This window comes from Emys orbicularis, chromosome 11, assembly GCF_028017835.1.
Source record: "Emys orbicularis isolate rEmyOrb1 chromosome 11, rEmyOrb1.hap1, whole genome shotgun sequence".
Lineage (NCBI taxonomy): Eukaryota > Metazoa > Chordata > Testudines > Emydidae > Emys > Emys orbicularis.
The window spans coordinates 40,980,208-41,001,871 of NC_088693.1; the positions used below are offsets into that span (position 1 = coordinate 40,980,208).

The 21,664-nt window shown below is 41.7% G+C and overlaps 1 pseudogene; it reads right to left on the bottom strand.

Annotated features, from left to right (window-relative positions):
• Positions 1 to 21,664, bottom strand: part of LOC135885792 (dynein axonemal heavy chain 11-like) — a 184,110-nt pseudogene that overhangs the window by 98,317 nt on the left and 64,129 nt on the right.

Genomic DNA, 21,664 nt, shown 5'->3' on the forward strand with positions numbered 1-21,664 from the left:
AGGGGTGTTGGACTGGCAGAGCTAATCCCCAGAGGCAGTCAGTAGGAAGTAGTCAGAAGGAAGTGCTCCAGCCCTGAACACAGCACCCCACGGCAAGGGGGTTTTAAATTCAGTTTAGAGGAGGTCTGGAATGTGAATCTCTTTTCATCATATGATAGTTTTCATGGCTGACAAAAGCTTGGTTTACTGCATATACCTACATAGATAACTATCCTCTATTAGACTTTTAATCAGAAACTTCTGATGCTATAAATAAGGGTGTGTCCATTATTAAACAAGCACTGGGCTGCAGTACAATTGAAAAAAACAAAAAAATTACTCTTCTAGGGTTGCATAAAGAGTTTAAGTCAGTGTGTGGAATGTGGATAAAACTATTCTATTGGTACCTTTACATCCCTTTCTCTGTCTGGTGGGGAGCGTATCTCCTTATCTCCCAGGATGAAGCTCCTGCATCCTCCATATCTTTCAACTGATGGGGATGTTCAGGGACTCATGATGCTGAACTTTTTTCTACAGCTTGTGTGTCAACTAAGGGAACCCTATTGCAAAATATTTTGGAGATTATCAACTCCTTTTGGCGTTAACAGGGGTTATGTGTATGTATTTATGTGAGGGCAATCCCCAGCTCAGTTTGACTAGAGACTTTAAGAAGCGTAACATAAATCATATAAACATTTACAATGCATGGTGGAGAAAAATGGTGATTGGTCTGATCCTATACATAGCAGAGGAAACTGTTTCCTGGAATATGTGTAGGTAGGAAGTACCTCTTAAATTAAAAACATAATGGAATCTAATAGCTGTGGGTAGGAAATTCTGGGCCATTTTCTGATGCAGACAAAGTGCAGCTTGTGTGAGTGTGCTGATAGGTTTCAGTACACTGAAACTGAAGCCCCAGTGATGGAAATGGATATTTATGATGCTGCTGTAGATGGTGCTAGAGCATCCATCCTTGGGAAGTGGAGAGTAAACACAGAGAAAAGTTTCTGAACGAAAAGAAAAAAAGTGAATGGAGAGAAGGGTCGTTATTTCTTTAAAAATACACCAATATATTTTTAATAAAACTGAAAATCTTGAGGATGAAAGCAAGAGTTGAAAAGGTTTTCACAGCCAATGCACACGGTGTTAAATATCTTATTCACTCCTTGTCTCACCCTATGGAGATCATAATTACTATCAAATGAGCCTGACCTCAGGGAAGTGCAGAGTCTAGCTCTGTTTTCTCTCCAAAATGCTTGCTAATCTAGGTTTATTTAATGTATGCACATGGAGTAGGGATAGTTTGAGGACTGAATGCCATCACAAATTGCAAATGCCAGACATAAGAATGCAGATAACGCCTTAGCACAACAGCGTAGTGGCAGGAAGGAGTGGCTGTAATTCTTAGGAAGGACATTATATTGATGATTTATTTTATTATAAAATACACTAATAGCTCTTATCGATATAATTATAGTCTTTTTTTTTAACAAGTGCCTGACAGCCACAAAAGTGTTCAGAAAAATTACAAGAATGTGTAGCGGGGTTTTTCAGCTGCAGTTCAAAGTATACTAGGACATACATTTCTGGGACTCTGACTGCTTCTGCTTAGTGAAAGCCAGGAGCCCCAGGAAGAGGATTTGGGAGTAAATATTTCTCAGTTATTTATCCATTTCCAAACCAAAACTTGACAAGCTCAAAGGAGAAACAGAAAACACCTCAACTTACAACTGCCGGGAAGGTAATTCTAGTTAGATGCCCCTTGTCCCCTCCCCCCAAATAGTCCATGCATCTCCAAGCATAACATGTATTGGGACTATTGAGATAAAATTTCTGCCTCTGATGGGAATATCACATAGCACAAGGTAAACCCTGTTAAGCAAAATTCACAGTATCCAGCTGGGTATTGAGAAGTGTAAGAAGAGAGCCCAAGGCATAAATCCTGCCATCAAAAATAAGAACTCACCTCTTAAGTTCAGTAGAGTTGCTTTATGTCACTCTGTTGGCAGAAGACAATCTGAAAACTGTCTATTGTAAGATATTCCTGGTCCAAGGAGGGCCTTGGATGGTGTATCATAAAATCATAGACCTTAAGGTCAGAAGGGACCATTATGATCATCTAGTCTGACCTCCTGCACAACGCAGGCCACAGAATCTCACCCACCCACTCCTTTATCAAACCTGTATCTGAGCCATTGAAGTCCTTAAATCACGGCTTAAAGACTTCAAGATGCAGAGAATCTTCCAGCAAATGGCCCATGCCCCTCGCTGCAGAGGAAGGCGAAAAACCCCCAGGGCCTCTGCCAATCTGCCCTGGAGGAAAATTCCTTCCCGACCCCAAATATGGCGATCAGCTAAATCCTGAGTATGTGGGCAAGACTCACCAGCCAGACACCCAGGAAAGAATTCTCTGTAGTAACTCAGATCCCACCCCATCTAACATCCCATCACAAGCCAGTGGGCATATTTACCGCTAATAGTCAAAGACCAATTAATTGCCAAAATTAGGCTATCCCATTACACCATCCCCTCCATAAAGTTATCAAGCTTAGTCTTGAAGCCAGATATGTCTTTTGCCCCCACTGCTACCCTTGGAAGGCTGTTCCAGAACTTCACTCTTCTGATGGTTAGAAACCTTCATCTAATTTCAAGTCTAAACTTCCTGATGGTCAGTTTATATCCATTTGTTCTTGTGTCCACATTGGTACTGAGCTTAAATAATTCCTCTCCCTCCCTGGTATTTATTCCTCTGATATATTTATAGAGGGCAATCATATCTCCCCTCAGCCTTCTTTTGGTTAGGCTAAACAAGCCAAGCTCTTTGAGTCTCCTTTCATAAGACAGGTTTTCCATTCCTCGGATCATCCTAGTAGCCTTTCTCTGTACCTGTTCCAGTTTGAATTCCTCCTTCTTAAACATGGGAGACCAGAACTGCACACTGTATTCCATATGAGGTCTCACCAGTGCCTTGTGTAACGGTACTAACACCTTCTTATCTCTACTGGAAATACCTCGCCTGATGCATCCCAAGACTGCATTAGCTTTTTTCACGGCCATATCACATTGGCAGCTCATAGTCATCCTGTGATCAACCAATACTCCGAGGTCCTTCTCCTCCTCTGTTACTTCCAACTGATGCATCCCCAGCTTATAACAATAATTCTTGTTATTAATCCCTAAATGCTTGACCTTATACTTTTCACTATTACATTTCATCCTATTATTATTACTCCAGTTTACAAGGTCATCCAGATCTTCCTGTATGATATCCCGGTCCTTCTCTGTATTGGCAATACCTCCCAGCTTCGTGTCATCTGCAAACTTTATTAGCACATTCCCACTTTTTGTGCCAAGGTCAGTAATAAAAAGATTAAATAAGATAGGGATCGGTTTTGGGAACAGAGGAACTCCACTAGTAACCTCCCTCCAGCCTGACAGTTCACCTTTCAGTATAACCCATTGTCCTTATCCACCTTTCAGTTTTCATATTGATCCCCATCTTTTCCAATTTAGCTAATAATTCCCCATGTGGAACCGTATCAAATGCCTTACTGAAATAGAGGTAAATTAGATCCACTGTGTTTCCTTTGTCTAAAAAATCTGTTACCTTCTCAAAGAAGGAGATCAGGTTGGTTTGGCACGATCTACCTTTTGTAAAACCATGTTGTATTTTGTCCCAATTACCATTGACCTCAATGTTCTTAACTACTTTCTCTTTCCAAAATTTTTCCAAGACCTTGCATACTACAGATGTCAAACTAACAGGCCTGTAGTTTCCCGGATCATATTTTTTCCCTTTCTTAAAGATAGGAACTATAGTGTAGAACTGATATAGCCATTCCCACGCCCCCTTCCTACAGCTGGGGTGGTATCTCTATGCCCCTGTAACCCTCAGTTGTCACAACAGACGTCTGAGGCCGTTAGCAGCCAGTGTAAGTTAGAAGAGCATGACTTAGAACAATCACAGAAAGAATAACTATAGAGCTCCACAGTGTTATTTTAGAGCCACTTTGCAGACTGTAATCCCATTTTAAATACCAGATTTTCAAAAAAAGAGTGCAGTAGGTCAGCCCATAAACATCTGTATGGAAAAAACTATTTGCATGTGCAAATTAGTTAATGGTGCACCTATGTCCCTTTCTGCATGTCAATTATTCAATCTACATGCACAGCAAATAGTAATTTGAGTTTGTAATTTCAGTGCAAATGGATGGACAGGTGTGAAATTTGAAAAATCTGCTGACACATACAGCTGCTTGCACACACAAATACACTGTCAGAGGGTAGACTGGCCACTTTAGGGAGCTGGACTCTGCTTCGCCTGGATTTTGTTATGCCCTGTAGCAGGGTGGTCACCCTGCTCATGCCCTGAAGGGCTTAAAACAGCCCTGGAGAAGGCTGTGGTGGAGAAATGCTAGGGTGATTGGGGGGAAGCAGCCGCCACAGGTGGGGCCACGCCCCAATCAGGCCACAGCTGGCCTTATAAGAGGGCTGAGAGCCAGAGACTGAGATACACTCTCTCTAGCTTCCTTGAGAGAGAAGGACCGGGCTGCATAGGAGCTGAGAAGGATACCTGAGGTGGAGCAGTGCTGGGGAGATCCAACCTGGTAAAACCCCAGGCTGCAGGCCTTGGTGAAGGCCAAAAAAGGTACTGGGGCTGCAGAGGGGCAGCCCAGAGTTAGGCAGAGGCTAACAACAACCCCCCTTGCCGATGATGAGTGGTTTATAGACTGCAGTCTGCCCCAGGGAGTGGGGACTAGATGATGACTGGCAGTAGCCACTGAGGCAAGGTGGGGATAGCGGGTTGGGGTTTCCCCTGCGTGGGGAGACCCAGATTGTGGGTTACTGCGGGGGCAGAACACTGACATAGAAGGGCACCGGGGGCCAGCGGCAGGCGAGACACCGGCCTGCAGAGGGCGCTCCGGACTGGAAAGAGCTAATTCCCGGAACGACCAGCAGGAGGCGCCACGCTGGTGAATCCCGCCCCGCCACATGCCCCTTGTGATGGATTTGTGTATGGGACAGTGTGCGTTTGGTCAGGTGAGCAGGATTACCAGATAGCAGCCTGGGGGCAGGATTCCCTATGAAGGGAGCATGTTTGATCAGTGAGAAGGAGAAAGACAAAGGGATGCAGGGTATCCAGATGGGACTCAGAATCCTGTCAGGAGCTACCTTCAGTGAGAGGTAGGAGCAGAAGCCTTAAGAAGAGGCGGCTTGAGGAAACAGCAGACAAGAGGACCTGGGTTTTTGAGGAAGAACTGCTGAGTCCAGCCAAGGGCTGAAGAAATGAGGAGTGCAAGTCCCTGCATGGTGAGCATCAAGATTTATGCTCCAGCATAAGTGCAAGTGGAAGCTATGCCCATGTGTGAGGTTAACTACAAGGGATAGAAAAAGACCTTTTTGCCATAGGAAAGATCCTCACAACATTGACAGCCCCTTTGACCCAACCAAAAAAAAAACAAACCAATGCCCAATCCTGAAACTAACCACAAACAACCAATGCCCTAACAAAAGTAAATTACCCATCTTAAAAACAAAAGCTTTGCCCCAAGCAGAGCTTTTACCCTGAAAAAGGAAACACGCCAGAGACTTCATGAAGTCTACTAGGGACTTCACTGTTGCGCCATTGGTTTTATGCGGAAGGTGCTCAGATACTACCGTGATGGGCAGCAGTTTAAAACCCTAAGGCAGGCAAGGCAAACAAAGAGTTCTCCATGCTAAGCAAAAGTAAGTTTGGCTACATCTACTTTACAGCTTCTGTCAGCATAACTTATGTTGTTCAGGAGTGTGAATAAACCACCCCCTGAGCAACATAAGTTACACCAACATAAGTGCTGGTGTGGACAGCACCACCACTGACACAGCTTCTGCTGCTCGCAGGGGCTGGAATAATTAAGCCGAGGGGAGAGCTGTCTCCCATTGGCTTAGAGCGGCTACATTAGAGAGCTTACAGCAGCACAGCTCCATCGGTGCAACCGCGCTGCTGTAAACTCTCTAGGGTAACCTCTCTTACTCTCTGCAGGGTCAAAAGAGCAAAACTTGTGCTGAACGTCTATGACGAAGTGGGACAGTTCTTAATGTTTCCTCTGAATATTGTAGGTGTGCCTCAGTTTCCCCTATGCATTTCTTAAGTCTCTAGGTGGTGGGATAAAGGCCAGTGTGCATAAATGGCTGACACTCTGTCTCCTGGCAACTAATGGCCGGGGCCCTTCCCCCCTGCAGGGTGATAGCTAAAGGTGTTGGAGAACAAAGGAATCAGGTGACCTCCTGGCCCGGAAAGGAAAAAGCCCAGAGGAGGCGGGGCTGGAGGGGAAGTCAGTTTGGGGCTGGCTGGGGACATGGAGTGAGGGTAGACGTGGGTGTCTGGCTCACTGCCCCCCAAAATGGACCTGGCTGAGGGGTCCCGTTCTCTGTACCTACAAGCTCTGTTTTAGACCGTGTTCCTGTCATCTAATAAACCTCTGTTTTACCGGCTGACTGAGAGTCACGTCTGACTGCAAAGTGGGGGTGCAGGACCCTCTGGCTTCCCCAGGACCCTGCCTGGGTGGACTCGCTGTGGGAAGCGCACGGAGGGGCAGAGGATGCTGAATGCTCCAAGGTCAGACCCAGGAAGGTGGAAGCCGTGTGAGCTGCCCTGAAAACAGTCTGCTCACAGAGAGGAGACTTCACCAGAGTCCTGACTGGCTTCGTAGGGAGCAGTTCCAGAACATCGCCCGGGGACTCTGTGACAACGTTGTAGATAGGTCTTAACAGGAGCCTCATCATGCTAAACAAACGCTTATCCCTGTGGCCTTATTTCTGCTACTAGGCGGGGATAACTTGAAAGCTGCTTTCGTTAAAGCAGGAACAGGTTTCCCTGTGCTCCCCAGCCCGCTCATCACCTTTTATCTGGTGCTTATATGTTTGTCAATCCATACTTGTGCAGTGCAAGAGCTAGTTCTACATGACGGCTTTGCAAGCATGTAATAAAAAGTTTAAGCCTTTCTCATTCAAATTAAAATAGCTCAAATGAGAAACATTTACTCACTGAAAGGAAACACGTTTTAACAAAATGTGGCACTTATAGCACCTACCTGAAGACGCTGATGTACTGAAAAACTTCCAGCAGTAAGATTCAGGCATATGACATACTGACAGTTGTGGATTTCTTTTAAAATCAGTTTGTCTGTCATACCTATGTAGTTACAAAATAACAAAGGGATAATAAAGTTCAATTGTATATTCACAGTTTGAGATTTCTATTGACAGATGTTCACACTGAATGCTGCTACAAGAAAGGCTGATTATGTAGCCCTGTCTTAAAAGAACTGAAAAACCCTCCTTTGTTAAAACTCCCTTACACACCATTTGGAATCTTGTAAGGGACACTGTCAAGGTTGACAGGCTCCAAATTATATTGGCAGATTTAAAATAACCACCAAGTAGGGGGGAAAACCCAGCTGTCAGCCACTCCAAAAAAAGGGCTGCAACAGTGTTAAACATCCCAACTCCAGGCAGGGGAGCATGAACCAGCAACAGTTAGCCCCTGGTGCTTGGTGAGAATCAGAACTCTGGGTGCACAGAACGAGAGCTGATCTATATGTGCCATGTCATCGTGTGACAGAACGTACCCCCAGGTTCACACCCTATTGTAGTAAGTTTTGTACAAGGCATGTCTTGTAAGGTAACATTTGAAAACTCAACTTGCCGGTCAGTATCATCCTGATACAATGTGTGTGGCAACTTTGTATATAAAGTTATAAGATTTCCCTGTATGATGTTATTAACACATGTTCCAAACTCTACCACCCTGCCCAAACAGAAGCTGGCAAACAGGTCTGTCCTAAACAAAGGAATGTGTGTTCTGCTTAATTTGCGTTTAAGCAGTAAACACAGTCATCAAGCAGGGATGGAAACAAACAAAAGTTCAACCAAGTGAGAAAAAACCAGCAGGAAATATCCTTCCACAGTGACTCTTTGTCTCCTAGTGCCCTACTGGAAATGGCTTTCAAGAGAAGGGTCTGAAACTATCAAAAGGAGGGACAAACACCCCAAGGGACACCTCTCTCTCCCCCCCCAGCCCATTGCAATCACTGCACCTGAAGTGACAAAGGAAGCATTTGTTGGACTCTGGAGGAGGGGTCCTGCCCTACCAGATTTGGTCAGTGTAGCCAACACCAGGTTATTAAAACAGGGTGTGAGTATTAATCAACTTTGCATCTTATAATCTTATATTCATATATATATCTCTTAAAGAACTGTGATAAGTGTAACTCTGTAATTCTAACTGTTTTATCATTTGCTTACTATCTTCATTGATTTTAATAAAAGGTCTTTATGACTATATCTGTCTCAGTGTAAACTTCCTGTCATACCCCCAAAGTTCCTTTTATAAACTCTGTGAAGCCTGATTCAGGACGAACTTTATCTTCTGATCAAACAAATTGGCAAGCCGAATCCCATACTAATTAGTATCCACTAACCATTATCAAAATTATTAAAATAATTAATTAATTACAAAAAATTAAATTACGTGGATAAATTAAATCAACTCTACTAACATACCCCAAATCAGGCTACATCAGTAAGACTGCTGAAAACATGGCGAGAAACTTTGCTTGGATCTGATATAGTTTAAGTTCAGTATTAGTAAACATCTTATCTTCATTTTTCTTTTAACTATTTCTGACTTTTATGCCTCATTACTTGTACTCACTTGTATAAACTTGTTTTGCTGTTTTATCTAATCCAGTGTGTTTAAACTGAAGTCTCTGAATAACTATTTGAGATAATCAGCTGACATATTTTATGAATAATGAATTTAATATAATTTGTACTGTCCAGGAGAGGGCTGGGCAGTACAGGACAAACATTTCTGGGGGGAAATCTAAGACTGAGTGTGTGTTGGGGCCACCCTGCAGTATAACCAAGGCTGGCAAGAGCCGGAGTGTAACCCAAGTGTGGCTGGCAGGCTGCAATTAGACACTTCAGCAAGTCATTGTAAGGCACCCAAGGTTGCAGGAAAGGGATGACACAGCTGCTCATTAGTCTGGATTGTACCTAGCTATGTCACACATCTCTTCTACTCTCCAGACATTTCAAAATTGCCATGCTACCTTATCCACCTACAGGGGAGAGATCGTCATATGTTTGGCCTAATTCCAACATTTTCTCTTACAGTGGAGAACAGATCTCCTCTTCAGTAATGTATCACAGTTTTGTAAGTGTCCTTTCAAAAGGGAATATTATATAGAACTTATAGCACAGAACTCTTGGGTTGTGGTCTAAGAGCTGTCTTGAAGTATGCCACCGCTGTACTATGACCCTATGCAATGTATTTAGCTTCTTTAGATCCTTGTTTACCTATCGTTAAACTAGATCGGATCATATTTGCCCAATTCACAAGGATGTTGTGGGGTTTACTTTGTCCAGCCTAATCCTGAATCCTTGTTCAGACAAAAAACACACTGAGGTCAGTAGTTTTGATTAAGGATTGAGAAGGATTTCATGCCTGCCCCATCATGTTTACATAAAATGCTTTGAGATCTTTGGATGAAAGTTACTATAAAAGTGAAAAATATTATCATTAACTTCCCAATTAAATTTCTGCCAAAAAATGGAGGGTATGTGAAATCCCTGACTCAAAATGCAGAAGGATCTCTCTGTTGCCATATATCAGAGGGGTAGCCGTGTTAGTCTGGAGCTGTAAAAAGCGACAAAGAGTCCTGTGGCACCTTATAGTCTAACAGATGTATTGGAGCATAAGCTTTTGTGGGTGAATACCCACTTCGTCAGACGCATGTAGTGGAAATTTCCAGAGACAGGTATAAATATGCAGGCAAGAATCAGTCTAGAGATAACGAGGTTAGTTCAATTAGGGAGGATGAGGCCCTCTTCTAGCAGTTGAGGTGTGAACACCAAGGGAGGAGAAACTGCTTTTGTAGTTGGCTAGCCATTGACAGTCTTTGTTTAATCCTGAATGGATGGTTTCAAATTTGCAAATGAACTGAAGTTCAGCAGTTTCTCTTTGAAGTCTGGTCCTGAAGTTTTTTTGCTGCAGGATGGCTACCTTTAAATCTGCTATTGTGTGTCCAGGGAGGTTGGCAGGGGTGGCTCTATGTTTTTTGCCGCCCCAAGCACGGCAGTCAGGCAGCCTTCAGCAGCACGCCTGCGGGCGGTCTGCTGGTCACACGGATTCGGCGGCATTTCTGTGGGTGATCTGCCGGTCCCGCGGCTTCAGCGTACCCGCCGCCGAAGTTGCGGAACCGGCAGATCTCCCGCAGGCATGCCGCCGAAGGCAACTCACAGCAACTGCCGCCCCCCACGGCTTGCCGCCCCCCACGGCTTGCCGCCCCAGGCACACACTTGCTGCGCTGGTGCCTGGAGCCGCCCCTGGAGGTTGAAGTGTTCTCCTACAGGTTTTTGTATATTGCCATTCCTAATATCTGACTTATGTCCATTTATCCTTTTACGTAGGGATTGTCCAGTTTGGCCGATGTACATAGCAGAGGGGCATTGCTGCCACTGATTCTCGCCTGCATATTTATACCTGACTCTGGAAATTTCCACTACATGCGTCTGACGAAGTGGGTATTCACCCACGAAAGCTTATGCTCCAATATGTCTATTAGTCTATAAGGTGCCACAGGACTCTCTGTCGCTTTCTGTTGCCATAGATGCATAAGGTGCTAGGTTTAGGTGAGTATACACCCATCTACATGGAAAATGACATGAGTGGAAGGGAAATATTTCATGTTTACCAATCAAATTTTTAGGAGGCACATTTTTCATGAAAACATTGCTAGTTGTTTTGCTGCATATTTACAGCAGCAACAGAAGGATGGAACAGAATTGTCACACTCAAGCTGTCCCATTATACCCAGCATGCTGTGTGCCTTCAAATGAACAAATCAAAACTTTGAGTTGACTTTTAATGTTAAGGCTGCATGAGATGAAAAGTGATGATTTCTACATACTGAATGTCAAAAATAGACTCTTCCCAGATACGTTTTCTGGCACACGGAACAAAATGGGACAAATAGCTGGGAGAAGCTAGAGTCCAGCATAAAAATGAGCATGGCTTCACCCCAGCTTCAAATGTATTTATCAATGGATCCAGGAGAGCAGATGAAACAGACAGAATCTGTTGCCTAATGGATCACTGACGGACAGACAACATGTTGAACAGCTACCTCACAAGAAACCTCAGTGCAGCCAGAAATAAGACATCGTCATAAGACGACTTCAGTAAGGCTCAATACTTTTTGTAAGAAAATTTTAAAATGTGCTCATCCTTATGGCAGACCATTCTTTCTCATCAAAAATGGTAAATCTGACATTTTATGGATCTCGTTTAAATATTCGGTATCTCTAAAGGGAACACTATCATTTTAAGATCAGTAAAGTACTGTACAGTATTTAGTCCTTTATTTTAACTGAGCTGTGGGGGCGTGGACTGACACTGGGCAGGATTACAGATGATCAGTAATCCTGGATGGAAATAGAGTCCCCAGTCCAATGATATTTGTTCATTATATGATTGGGCAGGATACATTGCGCACATTGTGTGTCTTGGTTATGCTGGTTATAATACAGCACTTTCTGGGCTATGCTGGTAGCTGGTGGAAGTTCCTAGTGTAGAAATAAGATGGAAGTTCTGTAGTTTAATTTCCTACAAAGCATTCTGCACAAGCAATAACACTTCTGTATTCTTATTGTCCAGGAGCATCAATAAGCGAGAAATTTATTTGGGGTCTTCCTTTTACTTTCAATAGCTCTTCTTCTAAAAAGATTGTTAATTTTGCATTTTTGGAACAAGCAAACAAACATGGAATCCTCAGAAAAACAGAATTCATCTCTAGCTTCCACAATGCATTTTTCAATCTGAGCCTGTATTTCTTTCTGGGCCCGCACCATTAAGCTCCTATCATACACACTCATTGCCACCACCCCAGAGATAGTGGACAAAATTTAGAAATGCAGCCATCTAAACTAAAACCAGCCATCACCACAGTGATGCACAAACTCTTGTGTTCATGCCAAGAATACAAGCCCTGTCTGTGAGGTGATTTCACCAGCTTTTTACAAAACATTTCTGTGAAATGGAGGGAAATAATCTCCACAAGATACCCCGCAAAGCTTCTCCTCTTCACACAGACCTACCACCTCTCACGTGGAGAAGTCAGTTGCCTTCACATCCCTGCCTCCAGATCACCAGAGAGAGTTCTCTAGGAGTCTCAGGCATGTACATGGAGAGGGAGTATGACAGGGATACCCGCAGCAAGGTAATCACAGAAATTTGAATGCAGCCTAAGTTTTCATTAGCTTTCCCACAGCCCCTCTCCATACAGGAAGGATGGTTCTAGGGGTTTCCCTTACAGCACGGCTATGGTACAGCTATGCTGCCACACAGACAGCTCTTGGCCTTCCCCAGATTTAGGAGGATACATGGCTTGGGGGGAGGGGGCACCTAAATTCCTTGTTTCTTTCATTAGAGGTCATCTTCCTTCCCCTACTCTACAGCCTGGAGCAGGGACATATTCCTTCTCTCGTAGTGCTTTCATGGAGATCCCAAATGCTCAGCTTCACACAGGCTGCACACTGGTTTAGAGATCTGGCTCCTCTGGCATAAAACCAGGATCTGAGTGACTTGCTGTTATAGGAGCTCTTCAAATAAATATCAATAACACTGACAACTTTTAAAACATTTACCAATGACTGTAGTCAAGATGTTGTGCAATTAGAGCACAAGGTTGGACAGTACCATAGGCATCAACCTCAAGCACATTAAGATAATCAATTAAATAAATACATTTTTAGCACCTGGGGGCGAATAATTTCTTCGAGCTTTCTTTTCCAAGGGTTTTTTGAGAACACCTGTCAATGGAAGAGATGCTGTGTAAGGATAAATGTTGAGGCACTGGTATAGCAGAAGGCCTCAAGCTTACAAACACTTGACCAGGTGCTTCTCTTTAAGCACATGAATCTTCCCACTGGACAGATCATGTCCTTAAGGTGAAGCGCCTGCTGAAGTGTTTGCAGGTTGAGAGCCCAAATGTTGCTCTTTGGATAATAATTTAGATGAATTGCTTTCCATACACCCCTCCCTTAAACCAGAAAACCTAATCAGGTATCACTCTATTTATGGACACAGACTGTTCATTTTTAATATCTGATGGTTACCACAACAGAAGAGATTATGACAAACCATTAAATAAACTTAAAAGGGAGGCTCAAGTACTTCATATAGTTTACAGTTTATTTATATTCTCCATTGTTTTAAACAGCCTCTTAAATTTTTGAAATAAAATGTTGCCCAACAAATATTGTTGGTTACCGTTTGGCACTTCCTCCCTTACATTTATTTTAAGTGAATTTAGGGCTAGTAGAGAGAAGATGCCAGCCTGACTGCTCTGAGGAATGAAGCCCTCTTCTCTTTGTCAGTCACAGAATTGCAGAGTTGGTACCATACGGGCAGAGGAAGCTTATGTTTTCCCCACAGTGACCTGGAAGGACCTCTGCTAGGGTGGAGGGTAAAGTTCAGTCTAAATATGCACACTATACTTCTGCCCCTTTAGCTGAGTCTGCCTGCATGGGTACCAAAGCTTCTGTGATTCAGACACATATCTTAGAAACTTAACTGAGGGCTTCAATTCATTTTTCATAGGCAATGGAATGGTCAGGTAATGATTTGTTCACATTATCAATTTGAACCACTGACCTGGAAGTTAAATGCTCCTTATCCCATTGCCAATCTCTGAGCCACCTAGTCTCTTTTAGCTCTTGTTTTCATTTTTCTTTTGGTTAATTCTTTGGTTGCACATCATCAGCAATAGCAGAATATCAGATACAGAGGATTTTTTCATGAACGTGTGCTCTTTCTGCTGGCTCCATTGTAGCATAGTGCAAAATATTGTAGAACCTACATAAATTGTGGCTGTATTTTTCAAATTCTTTATTACAATAAAGGTGGTAAAAATAAACTTTTGGAATCAGGACATTTTCCACCAGAGCTTAACAGTTTTACATCAGGTATTGAGCCTAGACTAATAGCATTTCTTTAATTGCAATCCCACTCTCCTGCCATATACTATAAAAATCTAATACTTCATGCACAACATTTACCATTGTGAAAGATAGTTATTCACCATTAAATTAGTGATTTGCTACATGAATACCATGTCTAACTTGGAAAAGGAAATGGTAAACATTATGTGAACTCTTCCACTAGAAAGGATAACATTTATTTTGGAGAGTTACTGTCAACCATTAATTGAGCTATTTGGGTTGTTTAGGCGCAAACTGAATGTGCATGTGTCCTTATGATAAATAAATGGCACGGGGGGGAGGGGGGGGAAGAATTACAATTTTAAGGCCTGATTCTCCTCTCCCTTAAACCAGTGCTAATCAATAGTAACTCTATCGAAATGAATCGAGTCCCACTGGTACAGAGACAGGCTAAGTGAGAGAAGAATCAGGTCCTTGGAGTGGGGAATGGTTACAATTTACGTACACTGAAGCATAGCAGATGTTGTGTAGTAAATGAAAGGGACTTTGGCCACCAAGTAATCTTCTGATAGCTTGCTAACCTTGTCGGACACAAGGACTGCTTTTACACCCCCAGCATTTCCGATTAGCATAATTGGCTTCCCCTTCTCCAAAAGTAAATCCACAAAATATCTCAGGCAAACTGTCTCAGCAGTATGAATCAAGACAGTCTACTTGCAAAGAAAAAAAATCAAGGCGTATGTGTGTTAGAGACAAAGAAAATATGTATGTTATGCAGTTAAAAGTGTTTAAACACTACTATAAAGCAAATAGTTTGTTTTTAATACTCCAATGTAGTGACAAGAAAGTGAACTAATATGCAAGATTAAACAAGTGGAAATATACAGCAGAATTTATATTCATCATAATCTTAATTTTGTAACAACAGCAAATTATTTTTAACACTGCAAAGATCAGAAATGAAATAGATAGTCTAGTAAGATTACATTATATGGCGTTTATAACTCAATGTAGTAGGATACTACATTTTCCTGTCACTGGTAAGATAGTGAAATATAATATTAGAATTATTGCAATATCTATACACACATTTTCAAATATAAATGGCATGCTATAAACATAACTCATTCCACTACTGTATGATTATGTTGAAATAATATAACATGGATATAAATGAAGAAAAATGATGTTGAATTGCCTTACCAGCTAGTTTGAATGAAATACTATCCAAGAAGATCTGAATTAAAATTGGGAAACAGAGTAAATACTGTAGCAATAGTTTCATTCTCAGAAAAGCACCAATTTCTTTTGAAAATGAAATTGCAGATATACTTTAATATTTATCACACCAGGTACTTCATTCACACTGTACAAAATAGCCATATCATTGGCAGAAATGAAGTATGAAGCCAGCTTCTATAGCAGATAAAATTAGAATCTAGTGAGTGGTGGAGAAAAAAGATTTCTCTCTACAAGGCTCCAAATAAAAAATAAAATATAGGGCCTGTAATGCACCATTATTTATACAAACCCGTGAACTGGAGGAGGCAGATAGAAAAATGTATAGTCGTGATGTGTTTTTCATATTGAATAAATTTCACACCTTCAGTTGTGTTCCAACTGTCTGGCTGTGCATATGCAACATATTAACACAAGTCATGAGTAGAAAGGTTACGTGTGCTAAAACAGTAATGTTTAGGCATAAAACAGCATGTCTAACGATTAAAACATGGCAATGGGAAACAGGGTCTGAGTTCTTTTCTTGCATCTGCCATTAAGAGAGAAATGTGTTCTTGAGAAAGGTCAGGTCTACACTATAAACTTACATTGGTATCACTATGTCACTCAGGTGTGAAAAATCCATACCCCGAGCAACGCAGTTATACCGACTTAAGCGAGAGGCGGTAGCTATGTTGACAGGACTCCTGTCACAGGAGAAGCTTCTGTGGCACCTTCACTGAAGCGCTGCAGCGTTTTAAGTGTAGACCTGTCCTTAGTCAGTTAACCAGCATAATAGATACTAAATAGCTACTTGACAGGGATGTTGCAAGGCTTAATTAAGGTCTTTTATTTGAGATCCTTGGGTGTAAGATGCTAGATAAGCACATAGTATTTTAACATGGAGAAATGGTAGACTCCTCTTAATTAAGCCTGCAATCACCTTCCATTGTACAAAGCTTTTTCTCTTTATAGCTTTGGCTTGACCTAAAATTTGCCATGTTTACTCTGAATGTAACCGACCGTGTTTCTATCTCTGTCAATGAAACTGACTGAGGAGCCAAAAACAACTCACCCAAAATAAGATGACAAAAATATTTTCATCATCAGTCTCTCAACTGACTATTTTCAAAAGTGAAAAGAAACTCCAGGATCTGGTAAAATTACTCCTCCTCCTATGTTTCCCTCCAAAATCCTCCACTGGCAATGTCCAGATGGGGTAACTGAGGCTTTGTCTTCACTACCCGCCGATCCGGCGGGTAGCAATCGGTTTTTCGGGGATCGACTTACCGCGTCTAGTCAAGACGCGGTAAAATCGATCCCTGATCGCTCTGCCGTCGACTCCGGAAATCCACCTCGGCAGGAGGCGGCAGCGGAGTCGGCGGCAGCGCGGCAGCGGTCGACTTTCCCGCGTCCTCACCGCTAGGTAAGCCGACCTAAAATACGCAACTTCAGCTACGGTATTCACGTAGCTGAAGTTGCGTATCTTAGGTCGGAACCCCGCTGCAGTGTAGACCTAGCCTGAGGAACACAGGCTTAAATGATTTGCCAAAGATCATACTTTGTAGGACGTTTGTGGCAGAGTTTTGAACAGAATTCTGATCTTACTGGTGGTAAAGGCTACATCTTCTAGGACTACACAAAATAAAACCATAAAATATGTTTAAAACAAACCAAACAATCAACAAACTTTGGGAAATTACAAAATTAAAACATTTGGTTTCAAAAACCCATTAAATCTTCTAAGAGCCAACAATGTTCTGACCTATAGTATTTTCAAAACTCAAGTAACTTAAAGAGCAAGGAAATTAATAGATAAGGACTAGAGCTAAGTGAAATTTTTCAGACAAAAAAATGAATATACTAGTTGATCGAAGCATTTAGTGAATTTGTGCCAAATTGTGACTAAAAAAAATAAAATCTAAATTTTCCAAACAAAACGTTTTGATTTTTTTATTCAAGATGTCTTTTCATTTAGAATTTTGCTTAAATTTTATTTTTAAAGGCAAAAAAACCCTCACAAACAAAATGAAACAAAATTCTTTTTGATGTTTTTGTTTTATCAAAAAATTCAAAAAAGAATTGTTTTGGGCCAACCTGACTTTTCCCCCCAGGTTTGGCCATTGAACAAAAAAACTGTTAATTATACCACTCTGGTAAGGACATCATACCTTTTATACAGCCCACGTAACAAAAATATTTTTATTAAGTATTAAAATCCATATTTCATCACAACCCAACCAATGTTAATGCAGACTCTCAGCCACCCTGATCTTTCAGAACAAAGCTCCTGTCCAGCAACCAGTATATTCTATTCATCAAGCAAGGAGACTAATGTAACATTACAGCACAATTTTCCTTGCCACAAACCTTTGCACTTATCATGCCCTGCAGTACTGCCATTTTTCTTCAACTGAGCTGTCAGGCCTAGCAATAAGAAACTGCAGGAGAGCTAACTACAAGAAAAGGCAAAGGAAAAAGAGGGTGGGGGAACTTGGAATGCTTTGTTCTAAGTTTAAGTGGAAAAGTAGACTGAAAAACCCCTGCAGATAAAAGGTGTTGGGAAGAGATCTTAAAGGCTGTTATGAAGTTAAACAATTTTTTAAAAGTGGTGAAAAAAGACAAAGGGCACATACAAGAAAACTTTAAAGATCTGCTCCAATTGCTAAATTTTGGACTGGATTTCCAACATTCCCCAAACTGGAGAGATTTTTAGATTCAGGGCTCTGCTCTAGTAATATATACCAACAGGAAGAGGAAGTGAGAAAATACAAAAAGCAGAACAAAGTAAAACAAGGAAGAAAAATGGATGGATATAAACCAAGTGTGGAGAAATAGCAAAAGTACTAACTTTACAGCAACTGGATTTCTTCTAGACTCACAAGGATCCCAGTGCAGGGGCACTCACCTGGTGCCGCCAATCCCAGAATCTTTTAGCCAGCACCCTCTTGTACACCTTCATGCCCTTACAGTGTGGCTATAAAAGGTAGAGCAGCCCCAACTGCCACACAGTTCCTTAACTAACATAGAAATCCAGATAACAGCTCAATATCATTGGGGAAGGAGGGCAAGTCATGTTATCCATGTGGACAAAGCATCTCAAAGAACACCAGATACGAGAAGGTAAGTAACCTCTCTTTGTTGTGAGCACTCTTCCACATGGATCCCACTGTAGGTAAGCGACTTGCAGTTGCCCCTCAAGGAGGGGAGTGATTGGAGTACCTGTCTGAATAATGATTATAGAACAGCTCTACCAAAAAGAGCATCTGATATAGAAACTGTGACAATGGAGTAGTGACCGGTGAATCTATGAACTGAACTCCAGGTAGCTGTGTTACAGGATTTCAGGGATAGGGACACCTCTTAAACAATCATAGAATCATAGGACTGGAAGGGACCTCGAGAGGTCATCTAGTCCAGTCCCCTGCACTCATGGCAGGACTAAGTATTATCGAGAGCATCCCTGACAGGTGTTTATGTAACCTGCTCTTTAAAATCTCCAGTGATGGAGATTCCACAACCTCTCTAGGCAATTTATTCCAGTGCTTAATCACCCTGACAGTCAGGAAGTTTTTCCTAATGTCCAACCTAAACCATCCTTGCTGCAATTTAGGCCCATTGCTTCTTGTCCCATCCTCAGAGGTTAAGGAGAACAATTTTTCTCCCTCCTCCTTGTAACAACTTTTATGTACTTGAAAACAGTTATGTCCCCTTCTCACTCTTCTCTTCTTCAGACTAAACAAACCCAATTTTTTCAATCTTCCTTCATAGGTCATGTTTCCTAGACCTTTAATCATTTTTGTTGCTCTTCTCTGGACTTTCTCCAATTTGTCCATGTCTTTTCTGAAATGTCACACACCAGAACTGGACACAATATTCCAGTTGAGGCCTAATCCACATGGAGTAGAGCAGAAGAATTGCTTCTTGTATCTTGCTCACAGCACTCCTAATACATCCCAGAATGATGTGTGCTTTTTTTTCCACACTGTTGACTCATATTTGGAAAAATGCAAGCTACAATATCTGGGCAAATATGGAATAATGATGAACCATGCATTCAATAGGAGAGAGAAAATGGAAAGTAGTAACACTAGCGAAGCACTGATGGAGATAGAAAACAGCAAATTACACTTGAGTTTGCAATACAAATGGCAGGAAAGAAAAAAGACAGGCTCTTGGCTATAAACAAAGAGCACCATAGACCAAGGAAGTAAAAGTTCCTTCACTACTATCCATGATTATGGTGCAACCACAATGGAAAACTACACCCAATTTTGACCTCGTCATCATTATCAAATCTGAGGCAGTTCAGAGAAGAGCAGCAATAATGGTTAAGGTAGAGCTGGTTGAAAAGTGTTTTTTTCAGTGGGAAAACCTTTGATTTTTCAGCAGAAATTCAAATACAGAAACATTTCAGCTGAACTGAATATTGTGATATGAAAATGCTGCCATGGAGCCCCACAGGAGTTGCAGTTCAGATGCTTTGGGCTCCCATTCTCTTCTATAGGCTGGGCTCCCTGGTTGAACTACAGCTACTATGATATACAGTCTCCTCTCTTGGAGAGAGGAAGCATTGCATCATGAGAGTAATTGGCCAGGGTGTGTCCTGGGAGATATAGTACAGTTGAGGAACCAAGCCCATAGAGGAGAATGGGGACATGAGGCAACCAAACTACAATTCTGATGAGGCACATTTCTAAATAAGAATGACACTAGTCAACATTTTAATCAATGATCTGAAAGTAATTATGAAATCTGCTGTTAAAATTTGCAGATGACACAAAGATTGGTGGAGCCATCTGGATCCCTTGGTAAGATAGGCCCATTCAAACAAAATTAGTATTAATACAGCCAAAGGCAAAGTCATACATCTAAGAACAAAGAATGCAGGGTATACCTACAGAATGGGGGTTGGGGAAACTGGATCCTTGAAAACAGTAGCTCTGAAAAAGATCTACGTGGACAAGCAACTATAGAAGGCAGGGTTCGGCAATCCTTGGGTTCACTTGTGGTTTTTGTATTATGTTCCTAAAAGTTCATGCTTTGGGGTTTCAGCCAGCCACATGCAAGGGTCAGGAAGGGATTGTTTTCCCCCAATATATTCTGAGCCACCGAAGTGGTCCAAGGAATGGAAAAAATACCTTACCAATCAGAGATTGAAAGAGCTCAATCTGTTTAGTTTATCAAAACGAAGATTGAGAATTGAAATGATTATGATGTATAAATACCTTTATGGGGAGAAAATACCAGGTACTAAAGGACTCTTTAGGCATAACAAGAAACAATGGCTGGAAGCTGAAGCCAGAAAAATTCAAATGAAAAATAAGGCACAATTTTTTAAATAGTGATGTTAATTAACCATTGGACCAAACTATCAAGGGAAGTGGTACCCTGGATGTTTTTCTAAAAGATATGCTCTACTTCAAATAGGAATTAATTCAAGGACACCCTATGGCCTAGATTATATGAGTCAGACTGGATGATCACAGTGATCCCTTGTAACCTTATGATCCATGAATCTCTCGGTGACTTCAGATCAATACTTGATGTCTTTCTGGAAAACACGCTTAAGTCAAATACAAGTTATTGGGCTCAATACAGAGGAAATGGGTAAAATTTAATGGTACATGATAGTCTTTTTAAAAAGCGAAATATGTTAAGCTTGCTAAGCAATGACTAAGGAGGAAATAATAGTCTAAAAATATTGGAAAGATGTAAACAGAAAGGCGATAGCTACATTACTGAGAAGAAATTAAGGGAGGGAAAATGCAAATGGACTATCAGGGGAAATATTTTGACAGTCAGATGACTCTGCAACAGTCTTCCAAGAAAAGTGGTGAAGCCCCACTGCTTGGGACATTTAAATCTAGAAACACTAGAAAAATTATTATTGGGAACAATCCTGTATTGGCAGGCAGAGAGAGTGAATGATGTTAGTTCTTCTTGAGCTACAGTTTATCCTGATCTATGGAAATGGGGCTGCATGCCTCACGAACAGCACAGCCCCTTATATAAAACTGTTCTTCAGTCCAGCCATGTGGGAAAATATGGCTTACTGACAGCACTGCAGTTGCTCACTATGGATGCTGCTGGCTTTCCGGGGAGGGGACATTGACAAGAGCATCTGGGCTTTGCATACTGCCCCCATTCCTTGGAAATATCACAAATAAAGTTATTTTACTTTGCTGTGCAAATCCTTTCACCTCAACCAAGCAAGCTAATATTTATTAATGTACAATCTGCATCCAGCTTCCACACCCTCTTCCTCTCACTGACTCCAGGCTGGGTTTGGCTTCCTATCACCTTCATCAACATTTTAAGCTTGTTTGAGAATGCCTCCTCCAGTTTGGATTTTACTGACATATAAATATCCCTAGGAGCTTTGGCACAATGCCTATTTTTCTTAGGTCATTTCCAGTTAAGACTACAAGTGGCACAGCTACAACAATATAAACCAATGAAAGTATCTTGTAAATTATAG